The sequence below is a fragment of the Amia ocellicauda genome, chromosome 2 (assembly GCF_036373705.1).
Source record: "Amia ocellicauda isolate fAmiCal2 chromosome 2, fAmiCal2.hap1, whole genome shotgun sequence".
NCBI lineage: Eukaryota > Metazoa > Chordata > Actinopteri > Amiiformes > Amiidae > Amia > Amia ocellicauda.
In genome coordinates, this window is record NC_089851.1 from 10,273,989 (window position 1) to 10,290,402 (window position 16,414).

At 37.0% G+C, this 16,414-nt stretch overlaps 1 pseudogene; it reads left to right on the top strand.

Annotated features, from left to right (window-relative positions):
- Positions 1–15,203, top strand: part of LOC136712328 (MAGUK p55 subfamily member 7-like) — an 89,246-nt pseudogene extending 74,043 nt beyond the window's left edge.
- The last annotated feature ends 1,211 nt before the right edge of the window (positions 15,204–16,414 follow it).

The following is a 16,414-nucleotide window of genomic DNA, read 5'->3' on the forward strand; positions in this document are numbered from 1 at the left end:
GCTTCCAGTGAATAAAGTGCAAATCAGAACTCTAATCTACACCGATCAGCCATAACATTATGACCACCTGCCTAATATTGTGTAGGTCCCACTTTTGCCACCAAAACAGCCCTGATCCGTCGAGGCATGGACTCCACTAGACCTCTGAAGGTGTGCTGTGGTATCTGGCACCAATATGTTAGCAGCAGATCCTTTAAGTCCTGTAAGTTGCGAGGTGGGGCCTCCATGGATAGGACTTGTTTGTCCAGCACAGCCCACAGATGCTCAATTAGATTGAGATCTGGGGAATTTAGAGGCCAAGTCAACACCTTGAACTCGTGATTAATCAGACCAGGCCACCTTCTTCCATTGCTTCATGGTCCAGTTCTGATGCTCACCTACCCATTTTAGGTGCATTTGGCAGTGGACAGGGGTCAGCATGGGCACCCTGACTGGTCTGTGGCTACGCAGCCCCATACGCAACAATCTGCAATGCACTGTGTGTTCTGACAACTTTCTATCAGAAACAGCATTCACTTTTTCAGCAATTTGAGCTACAGTAGCTCGTCTGTTGAATTGGACCACACGGGCCAGCCTTCCCTCCCCACGTGCATCAATGAGCCTTGGCCGCCCATGACCCTGTTGCCAGTTCACCGCTTTTCCTTCCTTGGACCACTTTTAATAGGTACTGACCACTGCAGACCGGGAACACCCCACAAGAGCTGCAGTTTTGGAGATGCTCTGACCCAGTCGTCTAGCCATCACAATTTGGCCCTTGTCAAAGTCGCTCAGATCCTTACGCTTGCCCATTTTTCCTGCTTCTAACACATCAACTTTGAGGACAAATGTTCACTTGCTGCCTAATATATCCCACCCACTGACAGGTGCCATGATAACGAGATTATCAGTGTTATTCACTTCACCTGTCAGTGGTCATAATGTTATGGTTGATCGGTTTAAATGCCATCAATACTTCTGAACCAGAAATCGCCACTTTAACCAGGAAAATCTGTAATTTTATGAATAAATAATGTGATTCAGTCAATCATTGAATTAAAATGTTTAATCAGTTACACCATGTGTTGGTCTAATGTGAGATATTCTGAACAGAAATCAAATTGATGTGGACCTTATGATTACGACCTCATTCTGTAGGTGCTGATACCCTGTTTAAACCAAACCCCTATGTTTTGTTTTGCCTCTGATGCCTTGTGTTCAGTTTTTGAGGACTGTGCTGCAGTGTTATTGGACTTTTGTACTCCGAGTGTGCTGCGGTGCATGGAGTTCGTCATGCAAACAGTTCAGTCTGGAGTTTGTAACGTACTGGTTTGGTTGCCAGCAATTCCAGCCTACAGAAAGGATGCACCTCCCAGTGAGGCCGTATTTGTCAAGATAATATAAATATGTTTCATTAAGTTTCATAATTTGAATAGCACCTATGGATAATTTCACACCCAAATGATATGAAGGAAAGAAAAGATCTGTTTTATGTTTTGCTGGTATTTCACTTCCCTGGGGACCTGAGTTTGTTGGAGTATTTTTCTTCAGAGCACTGTTTAAATTTCAAACACCAAATGAGCCAAGAAACTGAGTACATATCTCCAATAGATGCTGGAGGGCCTGTCATTAACTTGGCCAGTTCATCTTTCCATTCAAACTGAACTCATTCTATATTAATTGTTATTTGGCTAAAGTCAAATATGTTCAGTCCTTTTAAAGGTGTTCATTAGTCTATTATTAAAATAATTTATTATTAAAATAATTAACCAGAAAGTATCCTTTTAGGAGTCTGCCAGTCCTGGAAAATTCTTCTGTTTTACAATACAATCATTATTACTGATTGAAAACTGATATATCTGCTGCTTCCCCAACCATTTTATTTGTTTAATGTTATTATTAGTTTCATCCTTGTAATTAAAATATTTTACATAAGCATAATTAGTTTGTTAAGTTTTGGCTCATTGTTCCATTGATTTTATCCCTCCCACTTTAGGTCTAGGTTAAACTGATCTGAAATCTTAAAGTATGAGGAGACATGCCTCTCAAGCACTCAAAGTAACTGCTCCTGATCCATTCAGCATTTAGCCTGGAAGTTATTAAGTCCCAATATTACACCACGTTCCTCTAATGAGAACAGTAATGAAGTTTGACACATCTACTGGCAGTTGTTTAACTTGGTAACTCACAAGTACAGTATTACATTGCTGATGGGTAGAAAATAAAATGAAAAAATAAAAATAAAAACAATGGTAATAGTTTTTTTTATTGGTACATTTATTTTCCACCATGGTGTATTGTTTAAGTACTCTTGTTCTTTTTGTTGCCACATTAATTTGACTGGGGTGTTCTGCATTAGAGAAGCTATTGTCTAACTCATTTGCAGGTAATTTCCAAGTTTAGGATTCTATGGCTGTCATATGAATTCGTATTCATATTTTGAATGTCATAACAGTCACCACTAAGAAAAAATTATTAAAACGTGATAATTATTTAATTAAATTTTAAAGAAGTGTTTGAATTTCCTTCAATCATATTGTAATTTTAGTCAGCCTTGAAGTCGTTTAATGCGCAAGCCAATATCTACAAGAGCCGCTGAGCTTTATTTCAAACAAACAAATTTGTCAGCAAGACTGGAGCCCAGCCTCCTTGCAGTGTCTCGCTGCTGAGATACGGGTCATAAAAAGCATGTATTAACATGCTTCAGTGACTTTAGCACCTAGAACAACACTCTATGTAGTGATACATTGCATTTTTTAACAGAAGCACCAAATTCCTTGTGGTCTTTCAAAGCAAATTTGAAATTAACTTCATTTCCTTGTCTTAATAAATCATTTGTAGGCTATTCTGAAAGTTTTTCTTAAAAAACTCAAGAAGATTGATTGCTGTCTTTGTGCAGCAGTAAGCTGTTTAGGCAAAAAAAAAAAAGAACTATGTTTTGGAAGACCAGCCAATACTGTTGGTTCATTTCACAACTCAAAACCGAACAGAAACTTGTGCCAAGGTTGCAGGTTTGTGTGAATTGCATGCAGGGTTATATTTTTGAGACTAACAAGATTTTACATAAAGAGGGGAAAAGCAACTGTATAAATTAAATAACACCCACAAGTAATTCGCTAAAAAACTGTTATTTAATCTTCTTGCAACTGGTTTCAGTTTCAAATCCATCATTTTTTGTCACAGGATGTTTTACAGAAAATTTAACAAAAAATATGCATAAAAACAAACATTCCCTTTAGGGATGTAAGGGTAACTTTAATTTTCATGAGGCTCTTTCTAACCTTTCCTCTTGCATTTTCTTCCTTTCTGACGCTGTTTTTACTTTTCCTTGCAAAAGACACTTCAGCTGTAAATGTAAGACAGGAAAACGTAATGCTTTTAATGGCCAATGTAACAAGAAAATCCTGATCCTGATTAATATTGACAACCCATTTGTGCATGTGCTCAGGGTATGGTGCGCTGGGCTGGGCTGTGTAGTATAGAGTCATTTATTCTTGTCTATCCTGTTTAAATACAAATATATTGGGCCTTGTAAATTAATATCAGATGGAGTCGTATTCTTAGTGAAGCAGAATGGCTCTCAGCAGTGGAAAGGTTAGAGTAAAGTCTGTGTTTTGGAAAGACACTGGACTGTGCAGCCACAGACAGAAATCAATATTATATTACCATGTTGCTAGTAGCAGTAACGGAAAATACAGATGCACAGTGGAATAAAAGCCTTGTTGATTATTCAGTGTGTTTAATTTAGATTTTCTATAGTGTGTTTTGAATGCAGTGCTTGTTCTAAGTAATATTTGATAGGGTCCATCTAATTCAGTGCACTGCCTAGGTGACTGGTTAGTTGAAAGTCTTGCACACATAGATCTATAAATAGACTTCTAAAAGTCCTGAAATATAAAATGGCAGATAAGACTATGTAGTTCCAATATACATCTCTGTTTCATTGGTAGTTTAAACCTCTGTTCAGTACCTTTGATTAATCTAGTACTGTATCAAGCTTCTGTAGATTAAATTACGTTTTTGTGTTTCCCTTCATTCACTCTGTGGAATCTGCGTTTTGACTGCCAGCATCTGTACATTTTATACCAATGTCCGGTGCCTTATGACTGCAGTGTTTGTTCTGCAAATTAATATACAGCTTTGGAAAAAATGAAGAGACCACTGCAAAATGATGAGTTTCTCTGGTTTTACTATTTATAGGTATGTGTTTGGGTAAAATGAACATTTTTGTTTTATTCTATAAACTACTGACAACATTTCTCCCAAATTCCAAATAAAAATACTATCATTTAGAGCATTTATTTGCAGAAAACTGGTCACAATTACAAAAGGATGCAGTGTTGTCAGACCACGAAAAATGCAAAGAAGTTCATATTCCTTTGTAAACAACACATTACTAATGTTTTAACTTAGTTCAGAAATCAATATTTGGTGGAATAACCCTTATTTCCAATCACAGCTTTCATGCGTCTTGGCATGCTCTCCACCAGTCTTTCACATTGATGTTGGGTGAATTTATGCCACTCCTGGTGCAAAAATTCAAGCAGCTCAGCTTTGTTTGATGGCTTGTGACCATCCATCTTCCTCTTGATCCCACTCCAGAGGTTTTCAATGGGGTTCAAGTCTGGAGATTGGGCTGGCCTTGACAGGGTCTTGATCTGGTGGTCCTCCATCCACACCTTGATTGACCTGGCTGTGTGGCATTGAGCATTGTCCTGCTGGAAAAAACAATCCTCAGAGTTGGGGAACATTGTCAGAGCAGAAGGAATCAAGTTTTCTTCCAGGACAACCTTGTATGTGGCTTGATTCAAGCGTTTGTCACAAAGACAAATCTGCCCGATTCCAGCCTTGCTGAAGCACCCCCAGATCATCACCGATCCTTCATCAAATTTCGCAGTGGGTGCGAGACACTGTGGCTTGTAGGCCTCTCCAGGTCTCCATCTAACCATTAGACAACCAGGTGTTGGGCAAAGCTGAAAATTTGACTCGTCAGCGAAGATTACCTTAATCCAGTCCACTACGGTCCAATCCTTATGGTCTTTTGTAAACCTCAGCCTGGCTCTTCTTTAATTCTCATTAATTAAGGGCTTTTTTCTAGCTTTGCATGACTTCAGCCCTGCCCCTAGGAGCCTGTTTCGAACCATCCTCGCCGTGCACTTCACCCTAGCTGCCGTTTGCAATTCTTTTTGTAGGTCACTTGATGTCATCCTACGGTTGTTGAGTGACATTCAAATGAGTTGGTGGTCATCCCGGTCAGTGGAGAGTTGTTTTCGCCCTCTGCTGGTCTGTAGCTTTGTTGTACCCAATGTCTGCTGCTTGATCTTGTTCTTATGAACCGCTGTCTTTGAAATTTTAAGGATGGAAGCAACCCGATGCTCACTGTATCTCTCTGCCAAAATTGAACCCTTTTCCTCACTCAAAACTTTCCTTTTGAACTCTTTTGACATGGTCAATAGTTATTTCTTGATTCCAATTACTTTTGAGGTACTACTAGCACTGTTTTTGCCATCCAGCTGGTCCTATTGCAAGAAGATAGTATTACCACAGCAGTGGTTTTGATACTTTTCCTCATTAAATAAGATTTGGTTCAGGTGATCACCTAATCAGTACCTCATTCAGTAGAATGAGGTGTGCCTGTGTTGGAATTGAACAGAAACTGGAATGAAATGGCTGCCATACATGTAGAGATGCTGATTTAAGAATAATTCGCAGCGGTCTCCAATTTTTTCCAGAGCTGTACATTAAAAGCAGAATTTCATTTCCACACCCATTTTTCCTCCATAGTTTTTTTTTTTTACCTCCTGAATAAATATATATATATATATATATATATCTATATATATACTCAAAACATCTTCAGACACTTAGCTTAGGCTTTTTTGACTGTGCTTTGATAAGCATTGTCCTCACCCGTCTTCAATGAGTTACAGTGCAAAGTTAATGTCCAGATGTCACCCACCTAACTGTATGGTATACATTATATATATATATATATATATATATATATATATATATATATATATATATATATATGTATGTATGTATTTGGACATTTTGTTTGTACTAAATAAAGAAAGGTCTTCATGTTTCACAGTAAGTAACTGTTGTAGTTTAGGAGAGATTCCTACTCAAGCTCAGTGTCTCTTTTCTTGTACAATTGTCAGCTTTTCACAGCCAGTCTGACAGTCTTGGTTGATGGAGGAAATCGTTTTTTTTTTTTGTTTTTTTACCTCCTGAATAAATGCCATTCCACTGCCTCATGTGTTGGCGCAGAACCTGCTTTTCTTGCTATAAGGACCAAATGACAGCTTGCCATATTTCTGAATGAAATCCAGCCGTGGTACTTAAATAAGACCACGGTTGCAGCCATTATGATGTTAAAGGAGAAGGGGTGGAGTGAGGGAGGGGGGGAACTTGGCTAACTATGCAGTTGACATGTTAAAAGAAATTAAATGTGATTTATGTATTTAAGCACAGTTGCAAAGTTATTGTATATTTATGAAAACATGTGCAAAAACATCTTAACAGTTTAAATAAATAGTAGTGTTTGTTACATGCAAGTGTATAATGGATGTGGCCGATTCCGAGTCTGACACTTGTAATGTTGCTCATATTAAAATCCCATTGCAACTTTAGTTTTTTTAAATGCCAGCTAATCACTTACAAATGTGACCCATCATTTGTTTAACTCTTATGAAGCACATTCCACATTACTCCTGTTGAAAAGACTGTATTGTGTTCTACTTTTAACTTGAAAGATGAGGTCAGCAATTAAAAAAAAAGTTGTGACCACATGATCTCTACCTATAAGTGTCTATGTATGTACAAAAATGTATTTCAATTATGGCAGTCATCTAAAGAGATGACCGCATGCTCACAAAGGAGTGAATGTGGATTGTGACCTGTTTTTTGAAAATATGAACAGAAAATAATGTTTTATCATGTGCTCATTTTCTGCTGGTGAAGGAGCAGTGTATTGGATCTTGTTTGAGACTTGCTGTTGCACTAAATCTTTACAATTGAAATGGCACATCCAATTGTAGGCAACAGTGTTCTTTCTTTTGTTTGTTTGTTTTCAATCAAGAAGAAAAAGTTCAGTTTGAGAATGTACAACTATTCTAGTGTTTATAATTGAGTTTGAAGTAATGAGTTTGAAAATATTTGTTTTAATTGTATGTTTCATAGAGCTGTTGTGAAGTATATTTGTGCAGTCTGAGAATATGTGAGAATGCTTGCAATATTCTGATTGATACAAAGGTGAAAAACCATGTCAACAACAACTAGAAAAGCTTTGCAAACTGAGAAAACTCCTCTTCAATCCCACAGACACAACCAGAGCCAAACAGAGCCAGGAGAGCGATGACAGTAGATAAAGGTGAATCAGTCAGGCACATTTGTGCATGATAACATTTACTTTGCTTTTTTAATACAGAATATCACTTTAATAAAGGAATAATATTCTAATCTTAATGAATTACATTGTGAAGAAGAGGACCATATTAGTCCATCTGCGGTGCATGAGTGTGAGATGAGAACAGCCTGTGGTGCTCGCTGTGAAAGACTCGCAGCCTTCTGCAGGGCTGGGACGATGAGTGATGAAAACCTTGCATTGGCTGGAGCATAAAGAGTTATTTTATACTTCCCACCACAACTACGAAGTCATAAATACAAATTTGCAACTAATATAATTGTGGTTGACATTCTGTGCAAGAGTGAAATGTTTAGTGCCCTTGAAATGTTCCTTGTTCTTATTTTCCTATCCTGGGCACTGGTGCTAATCCAATACACACCTATCACCATTCGCCTGTTGTGCGTTGAGCAGAACGAGTTACTCCCGGAGGGGAGAGGTGCAAATGACAGATACAGACCAGAGCCGAAGTTCAGGGGCAGAATGCTTGAACGCTCGACATGGAAAACACAAATCGAATTAGAGTGGCAAACAACCTGGCAAAAAGTCAGATTTTACTATTTGTGTTTGGTTTCTTAAAACCCATTAGTGGCAAAACTGCGTTCCTTCTATAGAGCTTCTTCAAAAACAGTTGTGTCCCCAGACGAGAATTTGACTTTAATGAAATGCAATACTAGAGGTAATGAATTTTATTTCTCCCCAGATTCATGTTGCTTTTTCTAAGACATTTTCTAGTGAGCTGGCAGTTTAGAATCAATATAATTAAAAACATTAAACTAAATCAGTGATTTTATTATTATAGTTGCCATTTTAATCATTTGTATCCAGGACCCACTAGGTTTCCTCCTGGAGGCCAGGCAGGACAGCTTTCTTTAATGATTTATGTGTATTTGAAGGTTATCCGGGCTCACTGATAACATTACACAGATTCTGCACAGGGATTTGAGATCAGACATTCTTTCCACGTTCTTCCGCTTCAGTTTAACTTCTCTATTTTTTCTAAAAGCACATTTCAATATTTTATTACACTCATCAATGTGAATGAGGCATCTTATGTGATGGAAAAATATTTGTTTGCTTTAGCTTGGTCAGGAAATCTGGATTAGACTAGTCTTGGCATTTGCATTTTTTACCTTTTAAAATAAACAGGTGTTACTGATTTAAAGTGTAACATAGAAGATTATATAAAATATCCCTGTGCCAAAATGTCTGGAATTGTGTTCTGCTGAAATATGCTACAACTTTGAGAGTAACGGTCGAGAGATTAATCCTCACGTTCCTTTTGAAAGAAGTCAATGGGTCTATTTGTTTTTTTTCTAATAGTATATCAGTAGATTTTCAATTAAAGAAGTGGGATGTGGTATTTATTGAAGGTGGTCTGGCCTTTCTTCTTCTTTACTGCATCCAAATCTATGTGTATGTTGTTAACAAATTTAAATCTATTTACCGCAAGTAAAAGTTTGAAAGGGTAAAAAAGGACAAACTTTTTAGTTTTATTCAGGTTTTTTTATAGGTATTTTAAAACATTTTATTTTATTTATTTATTTATAAGGGCCCGTGTATAATTTAACATTCAAACTTGTCATGAGATGTATTGCTGCCAGGTTTAGCTATAAGATTTACATCGGCAGGTCCTGGAACTGTCGTGTAGTGATTCAGAAACAGGAAAGAAACGTTTTATTTTCTAGATATCCGTCTTCTGAAAAGGCAGATCTTTTCTCAGATGTGTGCCTGGATGTGGGGAGTCAACAGAACAAAGTGTTATTTTGGTCCATAATTTACTTAAATGTCCTTCTTTCTGATGTTTTTCTCCTACAGGTTTGTTGAACATGGAGAGTATAAGGGAAATTATTATGGGACAAGCTTGGACTCGGTTCGCTCTGTCCTGTCGAAGAACAAAGTGTGCCTGCTGGATGTGCAGCCCCATGTGAGTAGCAGAATCTTCAGAGCTTTCTTGCATAGCTGTCCAGATCAGATCAGCGTTCCTGTCATGTCTGCATGAGGGATTGATGTGTTTTGAGTTGTGTGACTATATCATATGTAAATTCAGCAGCTCTGTTTAGTCTCTCAAAGCAAAATCTTCAACTTTTCTTGATTATTGCTTTTCTCCCCTCCAGCCTAGATTAATGATCGAGGCATAAATACTATTTACTGTCAGATGTTTCCCTGGAAACCTTAACTATTTGTTTAATAACTCGGTTACCAGACTTAGTTTTGAGGGACATTTTTAGCAGCAATTACTGTAAATGTTCCCTTTTTTCATGTTTCATTTTTGGCTTTTCTGCGTCTGGGTGGCAGTGAATGCCTTCTTAAAGTGGCCCATATGTCATTCTTGCTGATTTTGGACACATTATAGAAGCTATAGCAGGAATTACATCATTTTGCAGACCAGAAGCTTCATCATGTCTCCAGTGGTTTTTGTCTTGAGCTGTAGAAGACCTGACTTGTACAGCTGAATGGATTCCACAGATCTTCATATTTCAGGAGCAGCTGAAAAGCATTTTCAATGAGTGAATGAACACGTATTTGACGTGGTGATTACATTTTTTATTCACAATTCTGCAGCCGGATGACAGTGTGCAATTGAATGCAGAACGGGGGCTTGTCGAATGGGAGTTCCTTTGCTTGCTGATTTTGATGAATGTTTTTGTATTCATAACTTGTTTGGATGAGCTCCACTCTGACAAGAGCGAGGCATTTTGATGCCAAGTTTATGAAGTAATGCAAATAAAATCATCCTCATGCTACACATTTTCTATGGACAACTTTTGGATTTCGCTACATGCACTCTACAACAGCCCAAGATGTCTGTGTGTCAGTCAAACAGGCAAAAAATGGGGGTTATTTCAGTATCTAATTGAAAAGAAAAGGTAATGAATTGGAGTATACCTTTTGCCCTTGTTATTATTAACAAGGTATCTATTCAGTCTATTTTGTTTATTGTGTCGAAATCAGTCCTGCTGCCTGGCGACTGACTGTTTTATGTTTTGAATTCTGCAGACAATCAAACACTTACGGACGTCAGAATTTAAGCCCTATGTGATTTTCGTGAAGCCTCCACCAATTGAACGCTTACGAGAATCCAGGAAAAACGCCAAGGTCATATCCAGCAAAGACGACAAAGGTACAGCCAAAGCCTTCACGGTAACGTACTGACACTTTCCTATATATAATACTGGGAGGTCCATGTCATATAGGCTGGAATTACTCTGGAGCCACTAGTAGTGAAGTTACAATAGAGTGCCCTGTCAATTTCATTGATTGATTTTGATTGATTGATTTATTTTCCCATTGTGTATTGTGTACTGTCATGTACACTTGCATTAATGCAAAAGATGGCTATTGATTGTTTTTATTTCCCGAGAAGAAACAAGTGGTCCCAGTCATTTAGAACCAAAATCAATTTCATCTAAATTTGTACTCACCAATTGAGAGTATCAGTGTCACCCCCCAACTCCATCTCTTCACATTCCTCAGTAACACCATCTTGAGAAGACGCAGTGCTGTGCACACCTTGCACTCCCGTACAGCAGCAGATCACAGCCACATGAAACCCATTAGCGTTTGCCTCGTTGATGGGTTTCGCAGCAGCGCTGTCTGTGGGGAAAGCTTGTGTGTCTCTCCCAGCTCCTCTGACGGGTGCTCTGTGGGGTTTAAATCAGGGGCCCAGCAGGCCTCAGTTGACTATCCTGCACTCTCTGTCCATGAGAAAATCCTCCTGTTGACTCGTTCGGGACATTGTTTTAGTTAAATAGTGTCTTTTCACTCTATCATGGCAGAGTCATCATCAGCTTTGCACCTGCAGTTAGATCTGGTGAATAATTTGTGTGTGCAAGGTTGTCATGCTTTGTTTCTGTCCAAATATATAGGGAAGCTCTAAGGTTTCTTCTTCTCCTTCTTCTCCTGCTGTTATTTAGCGGATGTTTCTATCCAAGGTGACTTACATGCTTCAACAAACACCCACATACAATGCTCTACATATACACAATGTTACAATATAATTTGTCCACACTACAGGGATTAAAGTGAAGCTATAAGAGAATAGTGGCATGGTCTACTGTTTAATCGAAACAGATCCACCTTTAGGAGGTGTCGAAAGATGGGGAGATGCTGTACATTTCCAATGTTACCACATCAAACTTGACTGTCTTTGAAAAAGATGGCCAGACGGCGATGAGACATTTATTTATTTTAAATGTTGGGATCATGTTCAGGTATCAGATTAATATGGCAAGCCAAATTATCATTTAGAGATATCTCTAAATCATTTAAAGATATCTTCAAATATTTAAAGATATCTCTAAATCATTTAAAGATATCTTCAAATATTTAAAGATATCTTCAAATCACTTCCTGTATGTAGCCCAAGATTATCACTTCCTGTTAACTTGTTCATTCATTTCTATGTAACTGAATAAGGAAACAGGAAGTGATAATCTCAGCCAAAATACAGGAAGTGATTTGAAGATATCCTTAAATGATTTGCAGATATCTCTAAATGATTTGCAGATATCTTTAAATGCATTTAGAGATATCTCTAAATGATAATTTGGCTTGCCATAGATTAATGCTGTTCAGCCTGAAAGAAAAAATGTTCAATTAAATTGTATAGCTTTTTTACACTCCACCTGCCAGGCTGCACGGTCCGCACAAAGTCTGGTACATGTTAACAGCAAAGACATTGTTCTCTAAACTCTTTATTTTCTTTATGGAAATCGGATTGCCAACCATTGTTTAAAAAACCCTAATATGTCCTGTGTAGTGCTGATGTCATTGTTTTGGAAAACCAAAGAAACATTTTAATAATTGTTTCAGTCTTTGAGTCCTAACACTACAATTGAATTAATTATGAAGACTTCAAAACCACTGGCAGAATCAGATGCATAATAAAGATCAGCCTTTTTATTCACAAGTTATGTTTTTAGTTACTTGCACTTAGATAAAGAGGAACTGTTAATGTTTTTCTCACTATTATGCAGACTAATGAGGTAATGGTGTAAGACAAGGTGATAGAACATGTGCTGGTTCCTAATGCAAAGTTGTTGGATTTATTAAGACCATCTTCAGAAAGTCAGAGAATATATATATATATATATATATATATATATATATATATATATATATATATATATATATATATATATTATGTGGGTTTCACAGTGTCATGTTGTTGTTTATTAAGTATTTGATGTATGAAACCTTTTACACTTTTACATAAATCATCTTATTTGGACACCATCATAAACCACATCTGGTAGACAGACAGACAGAAGACAGGGGCAATTTACTTCAACCTGTAAAAGCAGATGTGTAACGTTCCTGTGTAACACTGCAAACATAAAAAGGTTAAATGAATATAAAATGTTCAGTCTTCAGTACAAAGCTAATTACATGTTTTTCTTGTTTTTATTAATTAAGTTAGCAAGTGTTGTGCTTTATGAAGCTCTACATTAATGGGAATTTATGTAGGTGTCTGTCTTTAATTGTTACTAAATTAAATGTAAATGTTTTTCAACATGTGAATGTTTTTAATTATTTTTTTTCTCTTGATAACTGTCACAGACAGGCTTTTTGATTTGAATATATGTACAGTTTGTTTTGTTCTGTTTTTATTTTATTTTAGTCCCTGAAACAAGTAAATCATGATTCAACTAAAACTAGCAAATTCTACCCTCTTTTCCAGGAGACGTGTGGAGTACCATGTATTATTTGGCAAAAACAAAACAAAAACTGGGGGGACAGATTTTTTTAAAATAAAAAATGAAATTGAAAGATTTTAGGTTGAAAAGAAAAGTAGCCTATAAGGCCTGTAGAATCTCAGAGGAAATCATGAAAATTCCTTGAGGTTTGGTTCGTGATTGGAAAGGGGTTTGGAAATGCTCTGTATGTGGGTGTGTGCGCATGTGGGCTTTTCCTGAAAGAGACGTTTAATTTTGCTTAATGTCTTCCCTTCTGTTGTTGTTTTGTGGATGTTCCAGGAGGAAGACTTACAGCAAATGATCTGCTCGGCCCAGCTGATGGAAAACCAATATGGCCATCTTTTCGAAAATGTTATTGTGAACGATGATCTTATGACTGCTTTCAGCGAGTTGAAGATGACGTTGAAAAAGCTGGAGACAGAGACTCTCTGGGTTCCTGTGAATTGGACACACTCCTAATATAGAAATATATATACACACAAGAAAGGGAAGGACTTTTAAATGCAATTCCTGCAAAACCATGAAGCATTTCACTTTTGTCTAACATTTTTATACAGCTCACCAACATCCAAGTATCTCCCTCGCAGGGTCGGTCATCTTCACAGGGATAGTTGAGTATTTTTTCCTGAATTCTGTTCCTGACACTGGATTTCTATTTAAATATGTACATAGCTTACTGATGCGTTGTCAATTAGGATTCCTCGCCAGTCTGACTGCCAACCAGCCGTGTGCCAGGATGGACATGTGTCTTAGTGTATTTTTAACATTAGTTTATAGAAACCAAAGGGATTATTATTTATTTTGTATTTCTTTGGAAAGAAGGTTTATATGTAAATGTTTGTATAGGACATGGAAACAAAGATGTTTGCCTTTGCAGTCTTAAGGTTACAGTTTTAACAAACAAACTCCAGTTTCAAAAAGATTTTACCCTGGATGATGCTTCCAATAAAGCAGAAACATAACTGTATTTAAGTTATAAATTAATATATTTTTAAAAAATCTGCTGTTTTACATATTCTTCATGTACATATTTCCCATCATCTTTTCTAAAGTGTTTTGGAAATCCTCTGGGTCAGTGGTAATATTTTAAATAAACTAAGTTACCATTTTACAAATATCAACATGACCCCCGCACTGGTTTCTTAAAATGGCATTTTGTTCTGTTTTCCAACTTGTAATTCATTCAGAAGCTATTTTAAAACCTCCACCCTTCTTATGAAGGTGCCCGATATAACAGTTTGCCTCTAAAAGTTACCAGACTTTGGCTCCCAGATACAAGAAATGTTCTCAATCTTGTATAATTAGGGTGGAGTTTACTTGCATTTATTCTCGTAAAATGGTCTAAAACAAGGAATTTAACAGAAGGTTCTAAACATTTCCAGATTTACTACTGAAGCAAATGTTAAATTGCTACTTCTCAGTTATCAGGGTTTGCGTTTATTTTTATTTTTAATTTTTGTATGTAAGTGTTGCTTGTTACTTAGGGGTGTTGTTGAGTTCACTTCGTGCTTGAGCTTATATCTTTACAACATATCTGTGGCACCTAGATGTGAAGAATTTTAGTGCAACTATTTATGAAAGGACGTGGCAGGGAAAGTGAAATCTCTCAGCTGTGTATTTTTAGAAGCGTCTGTTCTAGTTTCTAAATTTTGGCTTTGAACAATCATGCTCAACATTCCATGTAAATATTTACCTCGCAATGTGCCGGTTTGGTCACCAGCAGCACTGTAATTGTATTTTAATACTCCTGATAAATATACAGTATTTTGTATTAGTGTTGTACATTAGATATATGTCCAGAGCAAGGATTGGTGCCTTTTGCCAATGCATTTTGTTTTTAAATAATGACATACCCGAAACAAGATCTAAGTCCCATTTGCATTATATTTGAACTATGAAAGATTTTTTCTTATACTGTCATGTTTTTAAAGTTTTGATTAATCCATTAAAACTATATCAGCCTACTTTTTAAAACCGTTTGTCTTTCTCTACAAAAGCAACATTTGCTCCAGTACACTTTTTCTTCAGTGATGCAAAAAACTAATTGTATCCTTCTTAATACCCATTTTCTGTAATTAAAACTAAAGTATCTGTGAAAATACAGATTTGATTTTGTTAGGCAGTTTTGTGGTTGTTTTAATTATACATTTCACATTTGGTTCCTCAGATGTTTATGTCCTCACATAATCTCACATAACGCAGTTCTCACGTATGAGGATACATCAAGCAGAAAAAATGACTGTTTCACAGTTCCAAATGATGATGTATGTATTTGTTTGCTTATTTGTGATTGACAATTTAAATATCTGATTTGCAGAGACAAATGGACACCTGTCCTAATGGAGACACCACAGGCTGCAACGGAGTCCTTGGCATTAGCTACTGGAAGATGAAAAATAGGATCACACTAATACTCAAAATGTTTGTCATCTTAAAAATGTAAAATATCTACATCATAGGGAATTCAAAACATAGCAGTATAATGTTATCGCTGGTTTTGGAAAGAAGGTGTTCAATCATGTATTTATGTATTCACTTATTTATATTGTATATTCTTGTCTTTAACTCTTTGGGGGGTATTTTTTGTCTTGTTTTATATAGGACTGAATTCTCTTGAGACTGATCTTGCTGGTTTTGCTTGGTACCCCAACATCAGGTCTGTGGAAATGTAATATGTTCCTGGAACTTGACTCTGTGGCCTTGAACACGGTTATCCAAAGCAAGCTCAGTAGAATTCCCCGAAGCGTGCTCAGACTGACCACTTGAGTAAATATCTGCAAGTACAAACTGCATCGCACCTTTCAACTGATTAGATGACTTCACCAGAGAGAACTGTGGTCCCAGAATGAAATGTGTTATGTAACTCTTTGAGAGCCTTTATCACGCTGTCAGTAATTAGTAGAGACACCGATGGCATGTGCAGATCCCTGCGCTCGAGAAACATGGACAAATCATCTGGTTAACAATGCCTGCTGCAGGAAATGAAAGCTTGTGTTGAAATTTAAACAATTTTCCTTAATTAAATGGTGTTGTCTGTGCAATAGCCAAATTGCTAATTCAGATGTCATTAGACCTTCAAAACAATGGCTTCGGGAATCTGGAGAAGCCTTGAGTGGCACTCGTGGGATTTGAGAGCTGCTTGATAATGTTCCAAAACAAACTCAAAGAGAAACAGGTCGCATGACCTTCAGATTTCCTTTTTCCACAGCGTTTGCTTTGATCGCTGGAGAGCTGGAGAGGCAGAAGGGGCTAAAAAAGTGTTTGTTGAAGGTCAGAAAAAGGTAAAAGCACTCACAAAGGCCAGCAGGATGGTTTCAAGTTTGTTTCCAGT